This window comes from Schistocerca serialis, chromosome 4, assembly GCF_023864345.2.
Source record: "Schistocerca serialis cubense isolate TAMUIC-IGC-003099 chromosome 4, iqSchSeri2.2, whole genome shotgun sequence".
Taxonomy (NCBI): Eukaryota; Metazoa; Arthropoda; class Insecta; order Orthoptera; family Acrididae; genus Schistocerca; species Schistocerca serialis.
Genome location: NC_064641.1, coordinates 346,122,440 through 346,149,499, shown reverse-complemented (window position 1 = coordinate 346,149,499; position 27,060 = coordinate 346,122,440). Strand labels below are relative to the sequence as shown.

The following is a 27,060-nucleotide window of genomic DNA, read 5'->3' as shown; positions in this document are numbered from 1 at the left end:
AAACTAATAAATACTTTTATTTACAAAAATGTCATTGTAAATGAGCAACAGTGATGAAGCGTCACATTATGTTATGGTCTGTTGTTGTTGTTGTTGTGGTCTTCAGTCCTGAGACTGGTTTGATGCAGCTCTCCATGCTACTCTATCCTGTGCAAGCTTCTTCATCTCCCATTACCTACTGCAATCTACATCCTTCTGAATCTGGTTAGTGTATTCATCTCTTGGTCTCCCTCTACGATTTTTACCCTCCACGCTGCCCTCCAATACTAAATTGGTGATCCCTTGATGCCTCAGAACATGTCCTACCAACCGATCCCGTCTTCTGGTCAAGTTGTGCCACAAACTTCTCTTCTCCCCAATCCTATTCAATACTTCCTCATTAGTTATGTGATCTACCCACCTAATCTTCAGCATTCTTATGCAGCACCACGTTTCGAATGCTTCTATTCTCTTCTTGTCCAAACTATATGTTATGGTCTATAGCCCATAAATTCATTATTCAGATTAAAAATAATGGTCAGTCATAATTGTGCAGAAGCACTCACTATAGTCAGTTGAGTTTACTTATGTTCTCTTTAATGTCCTAATGATATAGCTTTAGCTAGAATAAAATTACAAAATAAAACTTCCAACCACTGTCATGCAGCCTCACTACAAAACCTGTATTTCAGCGGAATCAAATAGCAGTGCTCACATGATAAGAACATAATGACAACAGAATATGCACTCTGCTTTCATTTTTTACTTTTATTTTTTACTTTCCACTTCTGGGTGACCATCTGCACCTGATGCACATTTTCTCACAAACAGTGAGTCATCAAATGTCTCATTTTATATAGCCGCTCTCATACACAGGATGTAAACTCTAAAGTGGACTTCCAGTTTAATGACCATTCTGACAAGAAACAGGGATCATAGATTGTAGATGTACTTATGATTACAGTTTATGACTAATACAAACATACTGGAGGTTCATGAACTCTTTTCTGCACTCACCTATATTATCGTACACTTATTGTAAAATTTTTACTACCACCTTCATTCCCTGTGAATAAATTTACCTGTAAATTAGATAAATCTTCAGTTACCTTTTGTGTTCATCATGTATTTGGTCATGCATCTCGAGTTGAACACTAAGTCCTGCTGTCTGTTCTGTTACCTCTTGTCCTGCAGCCTGAATATCATTTTCAGTATCATTTATTAATTCATTTATGTCTTGTGTTAAAACTTCATTTTTTAGATCTTATTATCCTTTCTCATTTCCCTTTTGTCGCTTTCTATCTGTTCTTGTAATTCTTTCAACATTTGAAATATGTCTGCCTCCATTTCTATCTACTAGTTTTACAACTAAACCCCTGAAAATCGTATCTCTATATGTGAAAACTGAAGTGGCTTGCTCACATTTCCGGTTGTATATGCAGGGTAAACTCAGGAACTGCTGTAGGGATTTTGATCCAGTTTTTACTCATAGATACTCATCAACAGATACTCATTAACAGAAATGTTGTAGTGTGTAATTTATAAATATTTCATACAAAATGTGCAAATTATGATAAATTTTAATTTTGAGTACAGTGCCATTTCAACCTAGAGAACAGCCACCATAAATCGAGAAAGCAGCAGTGCCTCAAGAACGCAACAAGTGGGATCTAATTCACATCTGATGTGGTAGTCTAGTGGTAGAGTGTGTGGCTGGAAACTAAAAGGTTGTGGGATTGATAACCTACTGGGTTACTGCAAATTCTTTGATCAAAGGTCAATGAGTTACTCAGCTTTGAAGTACCATAATAAATACTACCAGTAATGAACAGCTATTCACCTCATCAACAGGCTGTGATTAGAAACTTATGATTTGAAATAATCAAATATTTTTAACCAATTTGGGCTCTGCAATCATATGAGAAGAACTGCATAGTAAAAAAAAAATACAAATCAAAAATATGTGGTGTTTTAAGTTTTAAGCTAGCAAGTAAAACGTTTTCTGAAAAATTGCTTCAGCAACTTTGCAGTCAGTCTTGGGACAACAGTTGTTCCTTCTCCTTCCCTGACCCACGGTTCTGGGTGACTTCTCCAAAACATATCCCTTTTCCTTCACTCCTCTTCTTTCCCCTTCAACCCTTTTGCTGGAAGAAGGAGCCATTAGCTCTGAAAGCTTGCATCAGTATATTCTTATTTTATGTTTGTGTTTTCTTATCACCACTTGGGGAGTACATTTTTTAATCCATCCAACTACTCTGCATACTAAGCTGCACAAGAGTAGTGCTGTAACATGAGCTAAACATGTACAGCATGTGTGTTTTTCTTCTTTTCTTTTATTTGTGCCACCTCAGCCAGCCTCCAATACATATTGAATTACTCGCACAAACGTACACCCACAGTTTGCATGCAAAATTACTTGGGTTGTAAACTTATTGTGTACATCACTATGTGCTCCCATCTTTGCCCTGAGATGTCACACCAAAAACCAGTTCAGTAAGAAACACATGGTATTCATGCCTTCAGACAACTTTCCTGCCAGGCACTGCTTGCGTTGCATAGGTTATATGAAAAGTGGAGGTATTCAGTTACTTAATGTTGTTTTCTGGAATTTTTTTATAGCTCTACTCAATGGCCCAGAGGTAAAATATGCTACGCCAAGCAAGTTTCCTGGTTGTAGATACTTAGTGCTGCCCATGTAAAATCGCCCAGGGTAGCTATTTACTATATAACACAGTCACCTCCATGCACCAAAAGTACCCTCAGTCAAATCATTGTTCTAAATAATCACCCAAAATTGTTTAACAATAATATTCCCTACTGCAGTGTCATTATCATTCTGAAAATGACAAATCATTTATATTTTAAATTGATGAGCGCATGAGTCCCAATGTTGACGACAACACCAGCTTCAGTCTCCCCTTTACCGTGGCTGCACTTAGCTGCAAGGCCTGCTGATGACTGTTCAGTGACAGCTGTCAGCAGTAGATGGAGACTGCTTGAACTCAGTTGCCACTTTTTCAACGTACCCGCAGATGCTAGATGGCCAACTTTGTATGTGGATGGTGATTCTTCACCTGTGCAGAACTAAAGCTGGTGCAGATGCAAGAAGCTTCTTGTGATCCACAAGTAAACAGGGAAACACTATGAAACGTTCTGTTGTGATTTATGAGTTACAACTTACTTGTCATTACAAAGTAACAGTCACTTCTGTGACGATTATTTGTGCTCAAGATTTTCGTTTTATTCAATTGCTGCTTCTTTCCTTTGTATTTTTTTCTGCGGGCTGACTGTAGATTTTGTAATTAACTTGGAGGTATCATAACAGAGAGTAGTTTTATAATACTCGTACACACACACACACACACACACACACACACACACACACACACACACACTGATAAGATGATGTATTACCAAAATTGGTAGTAATTATAAAGAAAGATTAATACAGCTCTGTGCCATGCATTTTATTAAGTATGATTGTTGTTCCAAGTCACCTAAAAATGTACAGTGTAACAAAAAATTAGAAGTAAAAACAATGTTCATGAATAAAAAAAAGAAGGCTTTTCAAGCAAGATAAAAATTGAAGTGAGGGAAAATATGACATTTGGAGGATAGCTTAGCATAGCTGTGAAGCATGGACAGCAGAAAATACGAAAATGAAATCTCTGGAAGCATTTGAGGTGTAGTGCTGAAGTCCCCTCTTAAAGATAAAGTGAACAGGCTTCAACACTTTGTAACTAAAAGTCTACGTAGCCGACGTTGTCTAGGGTACTGGACGGGTCACAGGTGGAAGATAGTGAACGTTCCATCAGATATACAGTGAACAGGTGTGAATACAGAATAAGCAGTCTCGGACCAAGGCAAAACTAAACCAAATCCACCTTGTGTCTGTCTTGCAGCAGGCTGCAAAGTGGTCAACATCTGTTTACCAATGGTGAGGCTGAAATTTATATTCTGGAACTAACCCTTCCAGTCTTAACATTTTGAGTCTACTCAGTGAGTCTACTCAATCCCACCTGATTCCAGGTACAATCGTCATGGAGCATTTTAATAATCACAATATTACCCTATGTGGTCAATCCACAACCAGTACAGAGTGTTTAAAAAAAGGACTTTACAACTTAAAAAATACATGTAAATTCATTGAAAGAAGATATAGTACTGGGTTTAGTGTTATTTCGTAGGGAAACACATCAAGTTTTTTTACCTTAAACTAAAGATCTTGTGTGTGGCTTCCGTTGGTTAACCTGCACACATCCCATCGGAAGTCAGTTTCTTCCCAAACTCACTGTAGCATTGCAAGTGTAACTTGCTCAGTGGCGGCGCAAATTCTTGCTGTAAGTCCAGGTAGAGAAGCCGGCACAGCAGGTACAAACGCGATATTCTTGATGAATCCCCCAAAAAAACATTGAGTCTTGTCAGGTCTGGGGAACGTGGGAGCCATGCAATTGTTGCATCATAGTCAATCCGTTGACCTGGAAAACGGTCACTGAGAAAATCCCGGACGTCAGCCACGTAGTGGAGTGATGCACCATCTTGCATGAGGTAAACATGTTGTTCTTGGTTATCCTCATTTTGTGACATATCCCATTGATGGTTCTCTCATGGAAGAAAACGGGGGCCGAACACTGTGTTCTTGCTCAATGCAAAAAAAAAAAAAAAAAATTAGTTTAGGGCTATCACGTACATGTTTCAATGTTTGATATTGATTTTCGCTGCCCCAAATCCTACAGTTGTTTGTGTTAACCTTGCCACTTCAGTGAAAAGTCTACTCGTCAGAAAAGATGATTTTGTCCAAGTTATGTTCAGCCTCAAGTACTTGATTTAACATATTCGCACAGAAGTTCTTGCAAGCAATTTTATCAGTGTCTTTTATTGCTTGTATGATCATCAGTCTGTATGGTTTCAAGTGCAAACGGATTCTCAACACATGCTAAACAGTCATATGTGGGATTTGCAGTTCGTGAGATGCACGCCATGTCAGTTTCATAGGGCTGTTGACAGAACATTGTCTCTCTCGCTCAACGACGTCATCAGATGTGCTTGGACGAACTGATGATTTCCTATGTCTTACTGAACACCCTGTTTCTAGAAAACATTTATACCATTCATAAGTTGTAGGCCTAGTAGGAGGATCTTTAGCGTACTTGGTACAGAAATAATGCTGAACTGTTTTCGCTGACTACAATTCTTCAAACCAAAACACACAGCTAGCACACTTGGGTCCAGTGAAGGGAGCCATCGTTAACGCAACTGTCACTAGTGCTTCTTACTGTGCAATTTGGCACTAGCGAACTACGCGAGATGAAACTTGATATATTTCCCTACAAATTGACACTGCAATCACCTCTGTAGGTACCGGTACTATGAATTAATTTATATGAATTTTAAAAGTTGTAAAGTCCTTTTTGAAACACCCTGTATTATTGGCACAACTGGTCTTTCAGATTCTGGGGCAGTCAGGTTAATATGCAGTGTGATTCAACAGAGGAAGTCGGAGTCTTCTGGCCAACTTAAAACCCAAACAAATACATTTTTTGCAACACTTAACATACAAACACTTTTGCAACCAAGTAAAATTCATAAATTGGGGGATATATTAAAAGAACAGAAGATTTAAATTTTGGCACTTCAAGAAACAAATGATGGACAATAACACCATGGATTTCTGCAATTATTGTCTCTTTAAAAGTAAAACTAATTAAAAAGAATGCTTAATAATACACCACATCTGAGAGTTGCTTTTGCAGTCTCCAAAAAATTTTAAATTCAATAACGGAGGCACAACCCATTAATAATAGACTAATGTCAGTTTCTCTTGAATGTGCATACAATTTAATGAATGGCCATTTGCCAGTCAATGATGATTATCGTAAAAACGTGAAGAAATTAATGAAGCTTGGGAAACATTAGAAAGCATCATCTCGAAAATTCCCTCAAACCATGTTAAATTTGTAGTGGGTGGTTTTAATTCTCATTTAGGAAAAGACAAGAAATATAAGAAAATAGCGGGTGGATTTCCTGTGCATAAATAGCCAAATCAAAATGGCCAAAGACTTGTTCAAATGTGCAAAAAGCTTAACGTTAAAATCATGTCAGCACATTTTGAAAAGAACATTTCTAAACAAAAAACTTGTCGGGCACCCAGTACATTTATTGGGGACTTTCAAATTGATCATGTAGCAATTTCATACCCTAACTACAAAGAAATTTTAAATGTCCAAGTTAGGAGAGGGGCTAATATTGATTCTGACCGTTATTTAGTGCGAATAAAAGTAAAACTTCAACGTCAAAAGCTCTTCAAAACAAAAAAATGTTACCTGAAAATTTGACACTGCTAAAATAACCTCAACTGTAACAAATGGACTTGACAAAAAACAATCCAACAACTGGCAAAACCTAAAAGAAAAGTTCGTCAAAACAGCACAAAATTTAATTCCGCTTTGAAAGAAACAAAAACATCCTTCGTGGAATGTGAAGTGTGAAACAGCAGTTAAGTCTAGGCTTGAGGCATTTAAAAATTTGAATAATAACAAAACTGAAAATATTTACAACACCTTTCCAACTGTAGTAAAAGGAATATCTAAATTAATCTGACAGACTAAAAGAAGCTATGAAAATGCCCAACTTTTAGAAATCAAAAAAGACTTCCAAAAGAACAATACAAGAAACTTTTATAAAACATCCAAAACAAAACTATCCAATTACCAACCTCTAGGTCTTTGTGTCAAAAATGAAAATGGCAGTTTGGCTCTTTACAACTAGAAAAATTGTAAGGTACTTTCTAATTATTTTGAAAAACTATTAATCTGTCCAGAAACAGCATATAAATTCCGACAACAACAAACTAATAACACCAACACTAACTCTAAAGAATGTGACTAAATCGAAATAACAAATTAAGAGACTTAAAAACAATAAAGTATCCAGAGAAGATAATATAATTGCAGAACTACTAAAATTAGCTGGCTGTAACACTAAAAGAGATCCCTCAACTAATAGGGCGTAACCAGCAAATTGAGAAAATACCTGAGGACTGGAAAATTTCCCTAATTGATCTTTTGCATAAAAAAGGGGATAGAACCATTGTTACATTTAGAACCTAAAATTGGTGAATACCAAGAAGCCTTTAGACCAAACATATCCTGTCTGGAACAAATTCTTATTTTGAAACTAATCCTTAGGCCCAAAGGATTTCTAGTAACAATACTGAATGTACATTTGTGGATTTTAAAAAGGCCTATGGCTCAGTTGATCGTGAATCTCTTTTCCAAATTTTAAACGAACAAGGGGTAGATAGTAAAACTCCAACACTGATTAAGGAAATGTTTACCAACACTAGCTCTTAAGTAAAATTCATGGGAGAAATTCCTGAATCATTTGATATAAAGACAGGAGATGGACTCTCCCCATTACTGTTAAACTGTGTTTTGGAAAAGGTAATTACAGAATGGCGAGAGCAAAAGTCGAGTCAGAATATAGATTAATTAATCAAGTTAGGTAGAAGTAATATTAGAGTAGATTTCCTCGTCTTTGCAGATCTGGCAATTTTAACTAGGGATATTATTATAGCTCAAAAACAAACTGAAATTCTTAAAGAAGTTGCAGAAAAAGTAGGACTACAAATATTTAAAAAAAACAAATATATGCATGCAACAAACAAGCACCAAAGTTTTTGAACATAAAATATATAAAAATAAAAAGAGTTTCTCAATTTAAACACTTGGGGAAATCATACAAGAAAATGGTCTGGGAAAAGATGCAAACAAAGTTCGCTGTCAGAAAGTTGCACCTGCATTCAGATTAACACAAAATATTTATAATAAAAAATCATTTTCTGAATAATATAAACTTAGGCATTGCAGCAGTGTTATCAAACCATAAATGTCTTTATGGAGCAGAAACTTTAATTTTAAATAGAAAGAGGGATATTGAAGAAATGCAAAAGAAACAAAGAAAGATTATTAGCAAAATATTAGCCCTAAAAATTACTGATCGAGAAACTTATAGGCTGAGAAGTAGTAAGGAAATGGAACAACATACAGATGTACATGGTGACATGAGAAAACAAAGACTTGAATTCTATGGGCACATTAAGAGTGGCACCCACTAGCTCAACAAAACAAATAGCAGAATTCTATGAAAACAGAAGTAAGGCCAAAACTGAGCCAGTTAAATGGGTTCTGTTGTTAAGGAGGGTCTTAAAGCAGCTGGTTTAACTCAGGCAGACATTACTGGTAGAAAATCTTTCAGACAAAAGATGTGTGATTGGAAAGTTGGTCAGAAGGAAATTAGAAAAAGGACTGGAACACCATGGTCTGATGAAAGAAAAAGACTTCATTCTGAAAGGATGAAACAAATTTGGACACAAAGAAAGGTCAACCATCAAAAGCGACATTAATTGATTGTACCTCAAGTGGTCCTATTGGGCCCGCATGTGAATAATAAAGTGAACAGATAAGTGCCCAAGAAATAATATTACAAGCTGTTGTATCCAGCATTTCAGATATTGATACATGTGACTGGATTTGTGGGGTCCTATCATCAGCTGGGTGTAGATCGCCACATTCACACAGCAAATGGTGCTGCAAGCTAGGATTATGCCTCCCAGCTCCACATAGGATCGCGAGGCATCGGTCAGATTATACTGACTCAGAGTGCCAATATGCCTAGCAGAGAACCATTTGCACCTTGTTCTTGACCAATGCTCAGATCCCGTGGTTCAGCTGTTATTTGTATGATAACCACTGTTATGGAGTTGGACTTTGCCACGGTTACTGTACTGGCTGGATTCTCACCTGCAGCTCATAGTCTACTACACTTGGACTTAGTTTGAATATTGTAGTTGTGTTCTTTGTAACCAATGTATTGTGGTTAATAAATGAGCTGTGTACCATGAATCAACACAAAGGAAGGTAGCCTAAGGAAGACTGCAACTGTCATTTTTAGTACAAGCTACACACAATATAGGAGTTTCTGATTATGCTGAAAAGAAATAGTTAGCCTCTAATGGAGAGTTGCCAATCAATCCAAAGATTGATAAAGAGACGAGAGTAGGTCCATAACTGAAGGATACTTGCATAGTGAAGACAGGTATTCTTCTACATGCATTATCAAGGAGGAATATCACTTGTAAGTAGAAAGAGTAGTAGTAGATTTTGAGCTGTTTATTATGGTCATTCTTCTCTAACAAACATCTTTCAAATGAATCCTATTGAAGTAAGTCATCGTTACACAGCACCACATAGACATGTGGGAAGTGGGGGTAATGCTTCCCATGTCCATAGCATTGATCAAGTTACTAATGAACCTAGGCATATGGCAAATAGCAAATGCTTCATGGAGCTCAGCCTCTACATATCGATTCTGTTTAGCGAATCTCAACAATTTCATTTGGATGTATGTCATCTGTGTTTGATCTTAAGTTCTTTGCTCACTTCAGTGTGTTGGCTAATTGTTGCATGTTACAGAGAATAAGTGTCCTACTGTTGGGGGAGGGGGGGGGGGGTGCTGGCTTTGCATGGAAGTGAATTGATAATGTTGGGAAGCAGTGGCTGTCGTATGACTCTCAGAGTACCTGCCACACCCTACTAGAGGCATATGGCCTCCTTAGCTGTAGAAGTGTACCTGGACTAACCATTTTATTTGCTAACTACTGTCATAATTTTAACTGACGTGATAAGTTTGAGTAAACACTCTGGTAACACAGCTGACTTTCAAATTCATTTAATGAGCATTGACTTACGTGAATGCTACTGAGAGTCTACAGTCACATCCACAAATAGTGATTGAGAAACCTGTTAGTGATGAACAGAGTGATAAGTTTTTTGTGAAGAAGATAGCAAGCTGATTGAAAACTGTCATCCATTTTATGTGAAAAAGGCTGTAAAACAAAATAAAAAAGTTATTGTGGTAATAAATACAATTAAATGAATAAAAAGCACAAGGTTCGTGAAAGTAAGTGGTTTAGAAATAACATAGTTGCCTTCAAATATGCATCACACTGGACTTCTAATTACAGTTTGCCGTAAGAGCTTAATTCCCAAGTAATTTTAGGAGCAACAACAAAGTGCATGTATAAGGAAAGAAAAGAAAGTAAACGGAATACAGAGAGAATAGCTGCATGGATACATTAAATTAATGTGTTTGCCTCCACAAATTGATGCTGGTTTTTTACACGTACAAATGCGAAACTGAATTAGTTACTTTCAGTGTAAAGGTGTTAGTAAGTAGTCTTGTCTGGGAAGAAAGGTTCGCTAATGAACTGGGCCAATAATGCTGGTGTACCTTACCATGACCATATCTATTGTGTTGCATTAGCCATTTTAATTAATCATCCATCTTTAGTAAGAACTGCACAGTTTGTGGTGAGATATGACAATTTCACAACAGTGAACCATGAGAATTTTTATTTAGGTGGATGCAAAAAAGACTTTCAAATCTGTGCAACCACGTGTTGTCACTTTCACTGTAAAGACACTTATTTCCTTTTCAGTTAAATATAAACACCATGATTTGATGGTGCAACATTTGAGGGCTCAGCTGAGGAAACCAGGACAGTAAAAACGTTATTTTCACATGGTTGACTGAAAGTCTGGGACAGAAATTACTGATCCCAAGACTCCAATGATGTCTTATATAGATGGTTTTGAACCTGACCTCAAGATACAATGTGTGAGCAAAGATTACTGGATGTGCATGTTTGTTAATTCGAAATACATTATTCATCAGACTCATAACTGAGTCTATTTCTACTCAAAGATGTTTTATGTTCCGATCATAGCTTTTTGTAGGCCATCCCTCCAGTTGTCCCTCCTGCGGGTCCGGGAGTTAGAATAGGCCCGAGGTATTCCTGCCTGTTGTAAGAGGTGATTAAAAGGAGTCACACACATTTTGGCCTTTATATGATGGTCCCCTGTCGAGTTTGACCTCCATGTTTCAAAATTTTTCCAAAGAGCAAGCCAATTGGGGAAGGGCGCCTTACATGGTGCATTGTGTCCATGTTGTGCTGAGACCTCTCGCATCCTTTGTCAACGTGGGCATGCACTTCCGCTCATTCTCCAGCTTCTGGGCGAGGTCACCCTCCTGGATGCATTTTCCTCCATCCACTGTGCAGTATTGCTTTCTGCGTTGACGACGATAATGGACTTCTTAGTTGGTTTGCACCTGATATCCAGCACGATAGCCAGTCCGTTGTGGTGGGGCCACCATGTACCCTGTTGGTTGTAGCTCCCTGACCACACAGGGATCACTCTGCTGATGCCTGCACCACTAACTACCCACATATGCTAAGGAGTAGATGCCCATCCCCCTGGGGCATCGGGACTCGAGGCAATGGCCATCATGTCAGGTGGCCCTTGCTGCTGCTAGGTGGCGCCCGTGGGGAGGCCGCCTGGTCGGAGTGTGTGGCATCAGGGCGAATGACATGCCGTGAAGTGTAGTACATCATATCTTGCTGGTGGTCCACCACCAGCAGTCTCTAAGCAGTCAAAGTCTAACTTCAATACTAAGAAATACAACGCCAAATCATTCCCTTCCCTGGCGACACCATGGGAGGAATGCCAGGCTAAGGATGGCAGTGAAGCTTATTTGCCCCGGTACCTCGTATGTACGAGAGTTGATGGGGAATCTTTCATGTCAATGAAGCCTCAGTTTCTTGTTGAGCATTTAGAGAACAAGTTTGGGGAGGTGGAGGGCTTGTCCAAAATGCTGTCAGGGTCAGACGTGTTAAAAGTGGCATCCTCTGCCCAGTCATGGGCATTACTCGCTTGTGACAAGTTGGAGGATGTATCTGTTACCATCATGCCCCATAGAGCGTAAATATGGTCCAGGCTATTATATTTCACAGGGACCTTCTTTTTCAGTCTGATGAAGATCTGCATACCAATTTAGAGTAGCGAGTTGTTCACTTCGTCCGACGTGTTGGGGTCCGAGGGATAATCAGATTGCCACCGCTGCTTTCATCTTGGCCTTCATGAGTGACACATTACCTGAGAAGGTCAAGGTAATGGTCTACCGCTGTGATGTCAAGCTATACATCCCTCCCTTGATGTGGTCCTTTAAGTGCTGGAAGTTCGGCCATATGCCTTCCCACTGTACTTCCAGCATCACGTGTCGAGATTGCGGACGTTCATCATATCCCAACACTCCCTGTGCCCCACCTCCCATCTGTGTCAGCTGTGGAGATCACCATTTGCCTTGCTCACCAGACTGCGGGATTCTCTAGAAAGAAAGGAAAATCATGGAGTAAAAGACCCTGGATCGACTGACCTACACTGAGGCTAATAGAAAATTTGAACTCTTGCATCCTGTACGTATAACATCGCCTTTATGCACTGCTCTGCCACCATCACTCTGCCAGCCCCAGCCACCTCTCAGAGCTGGAAGACTACACCTGTCCCCTTGATGGTGGGGGGCATTTCACTACTTGTTGCTACCGCACCACCTACTTCGGGAACAACAACAACAACAACAACACACACACACACCCCAACCATCGGTGACGTTCGCCCCTACTTCTAAGCCAGAGAAATGTAAGTCTTGGGGCTGCAACACATTTCAGTGTGACTCATGGTAGTTACTTGGCCATTGATTTATCAGTTCGCAGCCCAGGACTTCTCCCATCTATCCATTGGAGAGCACAAGACGACCTGTATGGTAGTGACCACTGCCCAATCTTCCTGTCACTGCCTCAGTGTCAGGCCCATGGACGCCTGCCCAGATGGGCTTTAAACAAGGCGGACTGGGAAACTTTCACCTCTGCTGTCACCATTGAATCTCCCCCACACGGTAACATTGATGTCATGGTTGAGCAGGTGACTACAAAAATTGTTTCTGCAGCAATAAATGCGATCCCTCGCTCTTTAGGGTGCCCAGGGGTAAGGCAGTCCCTTGGTGGTTGCCGGAAATCATTGAAGAAATTAAGGAACGTCGGCAAGCTCTACAGTGGCACCCTTCAATGGAGCACCGCATAGCCTTTAAACGGCTCCATGCCCGCGTTCACCAACTTATCAAATGACGGAAGCAGGAGTGTTGGGAGAGATACGTCTCAACCATTGGGTGCCGTATGTCACCTTCCCAAGTCTGGGCAAAGATCAAACATCATTTCGGGTACCAGACCCCTACAGGTGTTCTCAGTGTTACCATAAATGGCGTGTTACCTACCGTTGCACACGTGATTGCCGAGCACTTAGCTAAGCACTATGCTTGAGCCTCTGCATCGGAGAAATACCCCCCAGCCTTTCGCACTCTGAAACGGCGGCTGGAAGGTGAAACGGCGGCTGGAAGGTGAAACGGCAGCTGGAAGGGAACGTCCTCTGATTCACTACACACCACAGTGATTCCTGTAACACCCCGTTTACAGAGTGGGATCTCCTCATTGCCCTTGCACATTGCCCCGACACAGCTCCTGGGCCTGATTGGATGCACAGCCAGATGATTGAACATGTATCATCTGACTACAAGTGACATGTCCTCGTCATCTTCAACCGGATCTGGTGCGATGGCATCTTTCCATCGCAATGGTGGGAGAGCACCATCATTTCAGTGCTCAAACCTGGTAAAAACCCGCTTGATTTGGATAGCTATTGGCCATCAGCCACACAGACGTTCTTTGTAAGCTGCTGGAACATGCGGTATGTCGGCTGTTGGGTTGGGGTCCTGGATTCATGTGGCCTACTGGCTCCGTGTTAGGGCAGCTTGCACCAGGGTCGCTCTACCACTGATAATCTTGTGTCCCTTTAGTCTGCCATCTGAACAGCCTTTTCCAGATGGCACCACATTGTTGCCATCTTTTTTGACTTATGTAAAGCATATGACATGACATAGCGACATCATATCCTTGCCACATTGTATGGGTGGGGTCTCCGGGCCCGCTCCTAATTTTTATCCAAAACTTCCTGTCGCTCCGTACTTTCCATGTCCAAGTTGGTGCCTCCCATACTTCTATCCATATCCAGGAGGATGGAGTTCCACAGGGCTCTGTATTGAGTGTCTCTCTATTTTTAGTGACCATTAACGGTCTAGCAACAGCTGTTGGGCCCTCTGTCTCACCTTCGCTGTATGAAGATGACTTCTGCATTTCGTAGTGCTGCTCCAGTACTGGTGTTGCTGAGCGTCGCCTACAGGGAACCACCCACAAGGCGCAGTCAAGGGCTCTAGCCCACGGCTTCCAGTTTTCAGCCGCAAAATCGTGTGTCATGCTCTTCTGATGGTGTCGTACCATTCATGCGGACCCAGGACTTTACGTTTGTGACGATCCACTCACTGTAGTGGAGACACATCAATTCTTAGGACTGGTTTTCAACACTCGTTTGACTTGGCTTCCTCATCTTCGTCAGCTTAAACATAAGTGCTGGCAGCACCACATTGTCCTCCGTTGCCTGAGCAACACCAATGGGGGTGCAGCTCGCTCTGTGCTGCTGCAGCTCTACAGAGCCCTTGTCCAATCCCGAATTGACTATGGGAGTGTGGTTTATGGTTCGGCAGCACCATCAGTGTTCCATTTACTCGACCCTGTGCACCACTGCAGGGTTCGACTAGTGGCAGGAGCTTTTAGGACGAGTCTGGTGACCAGTGTCCTGGTGGAGGCTGGAGTCTCTCCATTGCAGATCAGACATGCACAACTGCTCGCCAGTTACGGTGCACACATTCGTAGTTCTTCTGAGCATCCGAATTACCATCTCCTTTTCCCACCCACGGCAGTCCATCTCCTGCATCGGTGGCCCAGGTCAGGGCTAATGATTGCGGTTTGTGTGTGGTCCGTTCCCACCGAACTGGAGTTCTTCCCTTTACAATCTCTTACTTGCAGTCCATTCACATATGCCTCCATGGTGTACGCTTCAGCCACAGCTTCGAGTGGACCTTTCATGTGGCCCTAAGGATTTCGTTAACCCAGCGGCTCTCCGCTGTCACTTCCTCATTATTCTTGACATGTTCCGGGGCTCTGAAGTGGTTTACACCAATGGCTCGGTGGTTGATGGTCGCGTTGGCTTTGCCTGCATTCGCGGTGGCCATATTGAACAGCATTCCTTACCTGATGGCTGCAGTGTATTCACTGCAGAGCTGGTGGCCATTTCTCGTGCACTTCAGTATCTCCGTTCATGCCATGGGGAGTCTTTTCTTTTATGTACTGATTCTTTGAGCAGCCTGAAAATTATTGACCAGTGCAACCCTCGTCATCCTTAGGTAGCATCCTTCCAGGAGTCTGTCTATGTCCTGGAACAGTCCATTTGTTCAGTGATGTTCATCTGGACCCCTAGTCACATTGGAATCCCAGAAAATAAACTTTCTGACAGGCTTGCCAAACAGGCTACACGGAAACCACTTCTGGAGATCGGCATCCCCGCAACTGGCCTGCGTTCGTTATTATGCTGCAAGGTTTTTCAGCTTTGGGAGATGGAATGGAAAAATCTCATTACGCACCTCAAACTGCGAGCCATTAAGGGGACCACAAATGTGTGGAAGTCCTTGATGAGGGCCTCTCACAGGAACTCCGTGGTTCTCTGCCAGCTCCCCACTAGCCGCGACTGGGCGACCCATGGCTACCTCCTGCACTGTGAAGACCCTCCTCCATGTCGGTGAGGCACCGGGTTGACAGTGGCCCATATTCTTCTGCTCTGTCCTTCTTTGGCTGCCCTGTGACTTCCTCTTCAGTTACCGGACTCGTTGTCATTGATTTTAGCAGACAATGGCTCATCAGCTGATTTGGTTTTACATTTCATCCGTGAGGGTGGGTTTTATTATTCTATCTGAATTTTAGCGCATGTCCTTTGTCCCTCTATGTCCTCTACCCTAGTGCTTTTAGGGTAGAGGTTGTAATGTGTCGCAGGGTGGCGGGCTCTTCCTTTTTATTTTCATGGCTTGCCAGTCACTGTAATCTGCTTCCTTGTTTTACTCTCTTCTAACTGTTTCTTGCCTCTTTCTGTTGATTTCTAGTCTTCTTTTGTTCCTTTTAGTGTTCATTGCCTTTCCTTTGTTCTTGTGGTCTTTCCTTTCTTTCTGTTTTGTGTTAAATGTCCCGTCTGTTTTATTCTCACACTTGTGGCATTGTTTTATTAGGAACAAGGGCCCAATGACCTCGTAGTTTGGTCCCTTCCCCCCTCTTTTGAACCAACCAACCAACCTACATATCACCACCAGTTTCGTCCAAATTTATGTTATGTGCAGGGCTTGGCCAGAAATGAAAGTGTTAGTATAGTTTCCAGACAGCAGGTGGCACAGCAGAAAGACTTCAGAACAGTAATCTGAAGATCACAGGTCAAGACCCTGTGTTGGAACTTCCTTTTTATTTTAAATTTTTATATTACTTATACTGAAAATAAACTGAGGTAATGTCCAGTATATTGTATTTATTAAAATTTCTAGTAAAGACATGAAAGCAAAGTCAAAGGAAAATTAGGGATTGCAAATGAATTTCCAAGAAGTGATTGTAAGCCATACACTACAACTTCAAATGTAAAATTAGATTCTTTTACTATTTTCCAGTTGATGATTTATTTATGCTGAAAATAAACTGAGATAATGTCCAGTATATTGTATTTATTAAAATTTCTAGTAAAGACATGAAAGCAAAGTCAAAGGAAAATTTGGGATTGCAAATGAATTTCCAAGAAGTGATTGTAAGCCATACACTACAACTTCAAATGTAAAATTAGATTCTTTTACTATTTTCCAGTTGATGATTTATTTATGTGCGTTGGAATGATATTCATCATAAAAACAGGGGAACCTATTGTTCATGTGTCTGCAGAGGGTGATCTAAGGTCAAAATGAAACGAACAGGGTACAATGTCCTGTACGCTTTCATTACTACCCGTTCTTGGAATATTATTTGCAGAGTCCTGGATGCTATGAGTACAATCATTTCGTGGAAATTGTTTTCAGTTCCAAATTTTGTTTTCCATTTCTTTTCATGCACTTCATGACAGTACTAATAAGTACAATATATTGAGCATTTTTTCAGTTTATTTGCAATTTAAGTAACATAAAAATTGAAAATAAAAAATAAAATTACACATGGGGAATTGACCCAATGACCTTTGGATTACTGTTGTGTGCTCTTTCTGTTATGCCAACTGCTACCTGGAAAATACACTAATATAAATGGCTCTTGTCTCTCCCACCCCATACTGAAAATGCTATTAATGCTTTTTTTTTTATTTTTTTTTTATTTTAATGGTTGGCCATGTAGAGCTCCCATTTGTATCCTGCACTGTGAAGACCCATCTCCGTGTCGGTGCAGCGCCCGGTTGACAGTGGCCCATATTCTTCTGCTCTGTCCTTCTTTGGCTGCCCTGCGACTTCATCTTCGGTTGCCAGACTCATCATTGATATTAGCAGACAATGCCTCCCACTTGTATCGGTTTATTGAAAATAAAAAATAAAATTACACATGGGGAATTGACCCCATGACCTTTGGATTAAATCACATGTAGCAGAAAAGAAATTTATGGCGCAACTTGACTTAAATAAGGCTTTGGTTGGCAGAAAACATCATGAGGCACCAAGGAACTGTCAGTTTCATAGTGGAATGTGAGGGTAAAACTGGTAGAATGAGACTAATGAATTTAGGGTGCAATGGTTATACAGAGATGATGAGGTTTGCACAAGAACTAGCATGGAGAGCTGTGTCAAACAAGGCAATAAACTGAAAACTACAATTACAACATGATATCCAAAGACCTTTTGTCACAAAGTGTATATCTGTATGAATCAGACACTTGCTTCTTGCAGGGATCCAGGCACCAAGTAGAAGGATAATAGTGGAGAAAATGATGCTTTCTTCACTGGAAAAGTGAACAGACTTGTGACACGTCTGGAGGAATAAAGACTTCAGTCCAAAGAAACTGATATTTATTTAGGCAAAACAGTTTAAACATTCATATCCCCATGTGCATCAGTGGTTCAGATTGGTAGGAGGAGTTATGCCAGTGTCAATCAAAAGTGAATTGTCACACAGAATAGATCACACATAGAATGTCTCATTGTGGCAGAGAAACACTGCAATCATATCAAATCATCCTTAGCACAGCTCTTGAAGTTTTTACAGTAGCTGCATTATTTTGATTACAAATTTCACATGTGTACCTTCACCTATAGCCAGTTGTTACAGAGCTTACTGACTTTTTTTCTGGTTACTGAGGTATTAAGACACCCTATATGCTGTTGGACTTACCTACAGTCCTCTGCTAGTGCCAAATGTTATGAAAGTTTATCGCAGTTGAACATTTTCATTGTTAACAGTTGAGAAATAGTGAACTGTCCTGTCCTGTCCCCTACTCTTCTGTCCTCAGTCATTGTTCATAATATTAAGTAGCAGGACATTAGTTATTTAATTACATGATTTGAAGAACAGTTTTATCCTAAAATTTGTCATTAAAAAAAAAAATACAAGGTCATCTGGTCATCTTACATTCTCAGATTAAACTGTTGCTGCTGAGGCAAATATTTTGATGTTATGTAATAGACTATGTGGGCTTGACTTACATTTACAGATGAAGGTTCAGCAATTTCTGTTGCATGCAGATTAGGGCTGAGCAAACAATATTAGGGTTCATATGGGAGCTAGCTTTCCTGATGCGCTGCAGTGCTTGACAGTAGCATCGACTACACTCGAGCAGCCACGTGACATTTGAATTGCGTAGCATAAGTGAAAGGAATTTACGATAAACTGTGAACTAGTGACAACAGCAAGCTATAACTCTGCTTAATAATTGACAGTTTCATATAACACAGAAGTAAATAGCATTAAGACCCACTATTGTACAAATTCTTGATGTATTAAACTAATTTCCAATAAGAGGTCTCATGCAATATCAGCATTTATGCACATATAAATATTTACACTGACTTTTAAGTGAAGATAACAGTCAAAGGGAAGTATCATGTCCTTCAAAAAATATTACTTGACTCTGTAATATGTTATTTGGCTATGTAAGAGTGGAATGATTTAAGAAGTTGGTTGAAAATGTGCATTTTATCCCTTTTTATGTTTTGGAATAACAGGTAAAAATGCTGCCACTTTTAATCAGCTTGAAAAAAAGGTAGACATATCAAGCTCAAATTTGTCACATAATAAGCTCTACAGCCCTGAAGTGGTGTAAAAAAATTTTAGCTTTTAAGTCAATGCAGTGAAAATATACGGCCACTTATGTAACATATATTGATACTGGCAAATTCACTCGTTAAAACCTGTAGGTACCTCATGATCTAAGTCATGAAATTTGGCAAGAAGCGAGGTTTTACAGTACAAGTATAGGAAGAAATCATTGGTGTTGCTAATTACCAGAGGTTGTTAATAATCATCAGGACTAATAAAATAAATGAAAAATTACGACAGCAAATGCTGAATTAGACAAAAAAATTAAAATTAAAACATTCCTGGCACCGATATCCCACCAGTATTGATATTGATAAGGGCAAAAATCGCAGAGTTGAATGTACTATCAGTGTAACTAATTACATTTGTATGGAACTCTCAGAGTGCGAGTCCTACTCTCACTTGGTCAGTTATTTTTTAAATCTAACAACAGCGTTATGGAGTTTGGTAGGTCGCACATTGAGAGAGCTCCACCATGCGTATTGAGAGAGCTCCACCATGTCACTGAAATAACGTTTAACTTTCCTTATTTGTCATTATTGTAAAGCCTGTACTGTTGTAGGGTCTACAAGGCTACCCAACAGGATTCAAAGATCATTTCTAACTCAGTTACTGGTAGCTTTTTTGAAAAGCATGGGACAAATTTAGCCATATTATGAAAGAGAGAGGTGCACAGAATTTGCGAAGATACTATAGTAATGTGAGAATCAGTCAAAATAAATCCTCTTTGTTTCAAGTCTGAGTACAAATAAATATCCACAGATTATAAATTTCAGTCATCTGTGACCATCTGCAGATCTGAATTATAAGTGTAAAGTTTTAACCCTTAAATGTCTTTCAAACCCTAGGAAGAACTACCTGTCTGTAGATAATCACAAAACAATTGCTGTCACTGGCAGCATAGGGGAGACAACTGTATGCTTGTAGTAGAGCTGTCTAGAAAGCAAATGGGTATATCACACACACTTTTTGTATTTGGGTTATGCCTGTATGTTAGTGTACTGAAGGTAACTTGTGAATTTGCAGGTTGCAGCAGTGCTACAAATATATGGTTAAAAATTTTTGGCTCTTCTGTCACTTTCCATTTGTCTTTTATTCAGGAACTACTGATGCAGTTAAGTCGTAGTGTATTCTGCACAAAGCTCAAAAATACATGAGATATAGTGGTTGCATGTTCCTATTGTGCTCAGATCCAATAATAGAAGAGGATGTGGTATGTAGACACTAAAACATATAATAATCAAGGAAATTAGCGAAATGATGGCGAAATGGAAGCATTCTACTAGTTTCCTTTCCAGTCATTCTCTAAATGAGTTAATTATTTCAATGTTAATGAAAAGTTTTGATTTTAACCAACCTCAGTTTTTTTGTGTGTAGCTGTTCAATATTTCAAGGGAAAATAAACACACACAATTACAGAGCAGATGGCATTTATGTATTCAGTAAAGTACATGCAATTATTGGACAGCAAAAAGTGTTGACTGATAACTGTAGCAGTCTGGTCCCTTTAATCCCACAAACCAACCAACCACCCAAAAAGTGTTAACTCAGGTCAGGTATTGCATAGAACACAGAATTCCCTCCAAATGACAGATCACACCCTGTTGTATTGCAGCAATATCTACAAAAATACTGTGTGGCAATTACAATTAAATTAAGATGTTCTGAAAATACAATTCATTTGTGATTTGAGTGCTGAAGAAATGTGGCCATTGTGAAGAAATGCACAACACAGGAAGCTGAAACACTGGAAGTTCTCAGTCCAGCCACTTTCTAAGAATACACACATTCCATATTGTTTGTGCTGTATTGACACAAGAGAAATAAAGTCTGAAAAAATTAAGATTATATTATGTTCTTATGCATATGGAAAGCAAAACTCCCTAGGTGTGAGCTTATGTGTGTTGCACATAATAAGCTTTACCTGAAAATAGGTGACATATGTGATTACTGAAAATGTAGAACATTTCGAGTCAACAAAACTCATTCTACCAAGCAAATCATCACGTACAAAGATGTTTGATAATGATGAGAAGAGGAAACACAGCCATAGTAAGCATAGTTGCTCGTCAACTGGTATACAGGTCTCCCTTTTAATAAACGAATCAAGACACTACACTGCAGTGTAAAGTTGTGGATGATGCCATCAGCAACACCAGCTGGGCAAGTGATCCTTTCTGCATTATATAATATCATGTATAATACAGCAGACTACTGTTGTTAAGTCCTTTACCAAAAACAGTCTGAAAATTTTTGTGGCTTTTTCAGAAAACCTCTAAGTTTTTTTCTAAGCACCTTGTAACTTTGACATTTAGCTTATAGGAGGATAGGGACGCCATTGCTCCAGTAATGCCAATGAAGACGCAACTTCCTCTCCTGAGCCACAAGCAATTCATTTGGGGTAATGCACCATGTTTCCACACTGTCAGTAAAGAAAAGCACTTTGTATCAGTTATCAGTGGCATCTTTGTCGCAAGATAGTGTCAGTTGTGACCACTTAAGTTTACTAAATAGCTGTTTCAAACAAAAGAACAGTTTTTTATTAAATGTGAAAACATTTTAATATTTTATAACAGTGGTCATTTTGTTTCATTAATCGTATTTGATCTTTATTTCTTTGTCACATTGTCAGTTGGTACATCCTTATACGAGGTCTGTCTAAAAAGTGTCCGACCTTTGATTTTCCACGCAAATGGAGACGATAGCACAGCGTTACTGTACACAGTAAAGGAAGAGACCTTATGTGCATGCGTGAATTTTGTCCCAGTCTTTCAACGCATCACTCGCTGCCTGTCGGTCGGTGAGTGTGGGGCTACACAATGTGTTCATCTGATTACCAATTCTCTCATGATGACTGAACATGATGAGCAAAGGTACTGCATCAAATTTTGTCAAAAGCTTGGTGATTCTCGAAGCGAAACAATTAGTAAGATTCAACAGGTGTTTGGAGAAGATGTGATGGTTGCAACACAAATTAAGGAGTGGTTCAACCGATTCAAAAATGGCTGCACCTCAGCGGAGAGTGACCAGCCTTCTGGCAGGCCCCAAACTGCTTGGAGAGCAGCTGTTGTTGAGAGGGTGCAAAATTTGGTGATGGCAGATTGTCGTTTGACCAGGTGGGATATTGCCCAAGAGGTTGCACTGATTAAAGATTCCACACATGCCACTATGCGTGATGATTTGGGTGGCTGATGATTTGGGTGGCTGCGAAATTCGTGCCCAAGTGCCGAAACAAAAAGACCTCTGTTTTTATGTTGCACATGACCTTCTGGACACCACCAACATTGATCCTGGGCGTTGAACACCAGGATAACTGGAGATGAGTCATGGGTGTACAGGTATGCTCCAGGAACAAAAAGACAGTCTTTGCAATGGAAGCATCTCGAGTCTCCAAGGCCGAGGAAAGTACAGCAGGTGTGAGGCAAAATCAAAGTGATGCTGACTGTCTTCTTTGATGTCTGTGGAATTGTGCATCACTAATATGCAACAGGAGGACAAACAGTGACAAAGGAGTACTCTGAAGATGTTTTCCAGCGACTCCGTGACCCAGTTTGGCGCAAAAGACCAGACATGTAAGTGGTGAAAAACTGGCAACTGCATCACGACAAAGCCCCCGCACATTCATCCACTTGATCCAAAATTTCTTGGCCAAACATGGAATTAAAGCCATTCGCCAACCTTCCTACTCTTCATACGTGGCTCCTTGTGATTTCTGGTTGTTACCAAAATTGAAGATGGCACTGAAAGGATCCCATTTTGAGAATAGAGAAAAGAGAATGCATAACACGACGACGGAGCTGAACACCATTCCAATAGAAGACTTCCAAAGGCGTTTCCGGCAGTGGAAGGATCGTTGGGGTAAGTGTGTGCAAGCACCAAGGGCCTACTTTGAAGAGGGTTAGGGTCCCAACCCCGTCAGGTATTCAAAATATTTTTTCTGGCCAAAGGTCGGATACATTTTAGACAGGCCTCATATGTCAAGGGGAAAAATATTTATCTGTGATGAAAGGAATTTCTAAGTATGTCTTTCACAAAGAGCGTAATTCCATTCCTTAATAAGAAATTCATACTTGATACATTTCACAGCCACTGAGGTTCTTTTCGAGGGGAGAGGCAAAGCAGTAATTAACTGTCAGAATTTCTTATTTTATAATTAATATTTAGGAAACATCATTTAGCATACCGATCTGTTACATTAGCATATTTTTTATCAGATAATGAAACATGAAGATTGGACTATACTCTTTTTTTTTTCTTTTTTTTTTTAAAAAAAAAAGAAGGAAAGAAAGCAAGTTAAAGCTATTTGAAGATGAGTGTACATTTACTTGTGGTTTTACAGTAAATAATTGTTACAGGTGATAGTTGCTGGATATTTTTCAGGTATCAAATGCCTCTTGTTGATAAGGTGGAACACTGTGTTGGTTGGATCAGAAAACTTTCCCATTTTTGGCTTGCTTACATTGAGATAAAATGCGCGTTACAAAGTGAAAATGGGCACGCACTGAGCATTTTTTTGTTATCACACAATAATAAACAAAATATGACTGTAAAAACAAGAAGAAAAAACAGTTTTGGTGGTGGTTTAATGACATGTCATTATGAAACAGTCAATAAAAATAAAGTTTGTAATAAGAAACTGAAAATAAGTTGCATTTTTTTTTTTTTTAATGAGAACCACAAATCATTAACCACAATTGTTGTAGTTCATGGTATGTGAAAACTGCATTCTTTTGCAAACAAAAAGTAATTATTATAGAGTGATGACATTTAAAATAACAGAAGATTTTTAATTCTAAAACAAAGCTCATCATCCCTTTTTGTCTGGTACTTCAATTAGTGTTTGAGGGATGGATGAGACAAGGGGGTTACAGATTTGTTAACACTGCATGTCAGCCTCCTACATTGCAAAAATGTACTTTCAAAGAGCCTAGCGAACGTTTGGACCCGCTCTCCAGTCTCAGACGCTCAGTGCTAAAACTTAGTCAACCATTCCATTGCCAACACTTCTCGCAAACCGGCTTGGCATATTTTTTGTTCTTTTTATGTTTGTGTGCTGATACCATAAAGCATGGAGTTAATGACAGTAATCTTGTCTTTTGGATAAACAGGTTAAATACTGGCAGCCTACATTCTTGTGAAATGTGAGTGTATTCCTTTGAGTCCTACTGTATGAAATTTCAACCAATCCTCTCACTCTAGCTTCGGCATCCAGTCATAAACAACGAGAGCTGTCCTCCCTTTTGGTGCTGGGGCAACAGTGTTACATTTAAAGCAGTAAGTGTTATTGGGTCTCAACAGCGACAGTACCCATCTTCATGCAAATCAGAAAGATACCATACGACAAAATTCCAGAAGTCATTGCCACCTTGGAAGCACTGGAAACAGATCACTAGAAATACGTATCTGTAGTGATGTGTACTGGTTTTTTAGTCTTGTATGCTTGTTGTGACAGAAACGTAAACCAGCAATGTATTTTTTGGTAAGACCAAAGACCTCCTTCACCCCCTCTGCAACATCATCTTACCCACAATTTTGCAACTATCTTTGAAACACCAGTTTCTTCAGAAATTTAGGTGATTGCACTTTTGTGTACTGATGTTGTAGCCTCTGTTACTTCAGATAAGTGAGGCATGGTTCAAAGAGGACTTCTTCCTGTTATTAATCTCCTTGGCTTTGTATAGTTGTTTGAATGCATAGAGCTTGCATTCATTGACAATTCCAAGTAGGACTAAGGGTTGGCTACAGGTGTGATTGCAGCCAGTTGCTGCCTAACAATACTTTTGATTGAGAGTGTACGGCGTATTTGGACTAGAATTTGTGGTAATAGAATTGTTCATAGAACAAATGTTGCTGTAAGAATGATAAGGAAATGGATTGAACAGTCATGTATTCTAGTACAGTGGTGTTACTGACATTGTGTGATATAAGATGCTCAGCTCTGAGTGCAGTGCTGAAATGAATGGGTAGTACAAAATTGAAGGCGCCATGTGAGAAAAATCTTTCTCCTGCTATATCTTTCATCAATAAGCAGCCTCCTTTTGACTAAGGACACCATGAATTCAAAAGAAAATTATCACCACAATTGTGTATGGTGTCCTTTCAAAGAGCTGTCAGGCGCACTTTCTCTGAAGTTTTGTTAGATATTTGCAGTTTTGTTTTTGCAGTGTGTAGCTGGAATCGGCCTAAACAAATACTGCACATCACATCTTTCACACGACACCCAGTGTCAATGGATAGCTTAAGTTTGTTTCCCATTACAGTCAAAATTATTTTTAAAGTGGAATTTTGTGCACTTATCCAATAGAGTGGTCCCCAGTTAATCAACTGTGATACTCATTTTATCAATATGTGCTAACAGGGACAGTAAAACACATGGAGTAGTCAGTACTCCAACGGTAACTGGGCAGCGCTGCATGCTTGGCAGTAGCAATCAGGGCAGGCGAGAACAGTGTTGTCACAGCTGGAGAGTCTTATGCTTGGCGTTTTGCTGTCCCTCTCAATGCGCATCAACGACACAAATATCGCATTAGGCCTAATTCGGGACTGCTCTTTTGAATACGAGTGTAAAATTCTGCTTTAAATATAATGTTGTTGTAATGGGAAACAAACCGAAGATTTCCGTCGACACTGTACAGTGCATGAAAGACGTAATTAGCATTATTTGTTTGGACTGAGTTCAGCTACACATCGCAGAAATTAAATTTCAAATATTTGCCATAACATCAGAGAAAAGGTACTGGTTTGTGTTGTTTGCAATATACATCACAACTGAAGGTGCAAAACCAAACAAGTTTTAGTTGTCTTCTACAATTGGAATCACATGTAACAAAATAACTGCAACATCCAAAAAGTAAATTGCTTTCTCATTTCCTCTTAAACAATAGGCAAGGACAATAAATACCAATCTCATATGCACTGGCTGTATTCCTAAACTTATTGTTAGTATCTTAATGAGCATCTGCATTTGAACACAAACTATAGTTGTGTGAAAGAAGTTATGAAACATTGAATTGTCACTTGTTTGAGAAACTTCTGACATCAAAGGCAAAAGGCTCTGGAACACTGAACATAATCAGATGATGCAAAATGGCCAATTTGTTCTATAAAACCTCTCTATAGTTTGTGGATAAACACTTGCAGTAATGATAATCTTGACAGACATTGGTATGTTGTGCAACTATTCATTTACCCAACAGTAAGGTTCATTCTAATGGAAAATCAAACAGTGGAAAACCCAGGTTGAAATATCAGCAGTTTAAGGAAAAGATAGATTCCTACTTACCATAAAATGATGCCGTAAGTAGCTGACAGGCAGAACTAAAAGACACTTACACATTAACTTTCAGCAACAGCCTTTGTCAGAAAAAGAAACACACATACAGAATTATTCATTCATTAAATCATACAAGCAAACACACCTCCCGCACACATGACTGCCATCTCTGGCAGTTTGGACCAGTCCACATGTGTGTGTGTGTGTGTGTGTGTGTGTGTGTGTGTGTGTGTGTGTGTGTGTGTGTGTGTGTGTTTTTCTTTGTTTTTCTGTGGCTGGAAGCTAATGTGTAATTGTCTTTTAATTGTTCCTGTCTGCAACTTAACATGCCATCTGTACACCTGTCTGCAACTTTTAACATGTCAGCTTTACTGCAACGAGCAATCAATCTCTTTATTACTTTGTTGATACCTGTCGCTTTGTCTCTGAGATGGGTGAAGCATTATTTTGATACCATTTGGAAACTTGCTGGAGTAAATAAACTGCTATGTAATTGTTTATTGTACATGATATGGCTTGAGAACATATGGAATTGTTACTGAGTCATGAATTGTTACATCTCAAAATTGATTGTCATAGGTTATCTGTCACCAAACTGATAGTAAATGAAACATTTAAATTTAGCACTACCTGGAACTTAGCCAGTTGAAACATAATTGATCTTTTATATATTGTGAGAAAATTATGTAAATTTACATTTGTTTAT

The 27,060-nt window shown here is 39.5% G+C and overlaps 1 protein-coding gene across 3 annotated transcripts in view; it reads left to right on the top strand.

Annotated features, from left to right (window-relative positions):
• Positions 1 to 27,060, top strand: part of LOC126474107 (cholinephosphotransferase 1) — a 168,942-nt gene that overhangs the window by 119,298 nt on the left and 22,584 nt on the right. The window lies entirely within an intron of this gene.